Source organism: Schistocerca nitens, chromosome 8, assembly GCF_023898315.1.
Source record: "Schistocerca nitens isolate TAMUIC-IGC-003100 chromosome 8, iqSchNite1.1, whole genome shotgun sequence".
NCBI classification, from domain to species: Eukaryota; Metazoa; Arthropoda; class Insecta; order Orthoptera; family Acrididae; genus Schistocerca; species Schistocerca nitens.
Genome location: NC_064621.1, coordinates 243,109,022 through 243,111,285, shown reverse-complemented (window position 1 = coordinate 243,111,285; position 2,264 = coordinate 243,109,022). Strand labels below are relative to the sequence as shown.

General features: G+C 40.3%; 1 pseudogene; it reads right to left on the bottom strand.

Moving 5' to 3' along the window:
- Positions 1-1,899: 1,899 nt before the first annotated feature.
- Positions 1,900-2,017, bottom strand: LOC126199835 (5S ribosomal RNA; annotated as a pseudogene).
- Positions 2,018-2,264: the final 247 nt, after the last annotated feature.

Here is a 2,264-nt window from a genome sequence, read left to right as displayed (position 1 = left end):
TCAAATTTAGCGCCAGTCATATAATAGTGCACCAGTATGAGTACTGCAAATCAGGTTTGCTTTAAGGGGCTCCGGAACGCCCTATACTTGCAATGTTAAAATAACGCTTATAAATTACATCTTTCCTCACAAAGTATTTGAGGTAGGAAGTTGAACTTTTTACACATTATTTATTGGAATATGGGCTACAACTTAAAACAGGGATTTTACAAAATTTTAGTTCAGTTATTAAAGATGATTTTTTTTCAATTGTAATGAAAATTCACAACATTTTTTTGCAATTTTTTATTTATATATTCAAAAATATACAGTTTTTTGGAAAAAGGCTGTGTTAAATTATGCAGAAGGTACTGTGTAACATTTACTGAAAGTTTGAAACAAATATGTTTGGAAGATCCTTAGAAAACATGTAATTAGTATGAGAAAATAAAAGTTTTGGGAATCGAGCGACAAAGATTGGATTAACTTTTTAGTGCATTCCAGGTCCATAGGATGGATTATCTTCATCCTCTGCAAACTCCTCCTCCAGCTTCCTCTTGTTCCTCCTCCTGTTTACGCTTGCTTGTATTTATAGACTCTTTACAGTCCTGTCTGCAGCCCGAAGGCGTTCCTTGTCTAAAGCAAGCATCGCTCGTACCATGTTAGAACCTATCTTCGTTCCCATATTTCTAAATACCTTGCACCTTACAATGTTGCCATCATTGAAAGTCGCAACAGCATCATACACACCAAAGTGAAGTGTTTCTATTCCAACAAATACAGTCTTGGGGATTCTTGACCATATAACACTATTTACACTTTCATTGGGGTTTTGAGTTTTTCCGTGAATACACTTTTTCAACAGTTCAGGTGCTGCTAAGTCTCTGAAAATAGGTTTTATCACCTCCATTATTGCATGAGGCAGACTATGCTTATGAGTGTACACTTCACCAGTTAGCAATCCTTTGTTATATTTACACCAACTGTCTTCTTCTTTGGGACACAAGCTATGTTGGGGATTTTCATCGTCTTTATTGTTTACAGTAATAACACATACCTTTGGCTTTCCAACATTTCTCCTTTTCTTAAAAGCCTTCAGAGGATTTCTAATAACTTTACTTTTACTCATTATTATACTTCAACAAAACAGAGACTCAAGGAACAGAATTAATTACGAATATTTTCGAGATAACGACAGAGTAAATAAACATGAAACAATCGACAATCACACCAGCGATATATATTGAACCATCACAGGTTAGCCACAACACATACCTTATCTCACATCACTAAAATGTACCTGATGAACACGGACGTTAATAATAATACCATTTGACAGCAGTTTAACAGCGCCACAGTGGGTCACGCCCATGTAGAACACATTTCAAAAAAAATTTAAAAATAGTTGTAGTCTTCGGAATTGAATAAATTATATATCTATTAAAAGATTCAGAAAACGCAAAAAAGTAAAAATTGAACTTTTCATGATTTTGAGCCTTTCCGGAGCCCCTTAAAGAAACTCTATAACGGTCGTGAGCGTTATTTACCTTTTATATTGGACTTGGTGAGTTGATTTTAATCAAGAATGCCTTTAAGGCTACAAAGACCCCATTATTAACATCTCCCTGAGTTTGGATGAGACCAACACCTCCCTGAGTTTGGATCAGATCGTGTCATAGGGCTACAAGAAGTTGAATGTAAAAAAAGCTGAACTCCTCCCGAACAGATCATGAAGGCCCAACCGTACCGACCGGCCGCCGTGCCATCCTCAGCCCATAGGCGTCACTAGATGCGTATATGGAGGGGCATGTGGTCAGCACACCGCCCTCCCGTCCGTATGTCAGTTTACGAGACCGGAGCCGCTACTTCTCAGTCAAGTAGCTCCTCAGTTTGCCTCACAAGGGCAGAGTGCACCCCGCTTGCCAACAACGCACGGCACACCAGATGGTCACCCATCCAAGTGCTAGCCGTGCCCGACAACGATTAACTTCGGTGATCTGACGGGAACCGGTGTTACCACTGCGGCAAGGCCGAAGGCAAGTCGGATGTTCCTTGTGAGATATTGCGGAAACACTTGACAGAAATGTAGCCGCTGTACGTGACTGATAGCAGCCGTGGTGACGAGAGTATATGCTCGCAACAAGACCTAGCTCCGGCCGGCCACGTGGCACTACCCGGAAGGAAGAGCATCGTGTTCGGCATATGGCTCTGTAGCATCGTACTGCATATGCAAGCAGCAGTTTGAGCATCATTTGACTCCACAGTGACATAACGAACTGTTACAA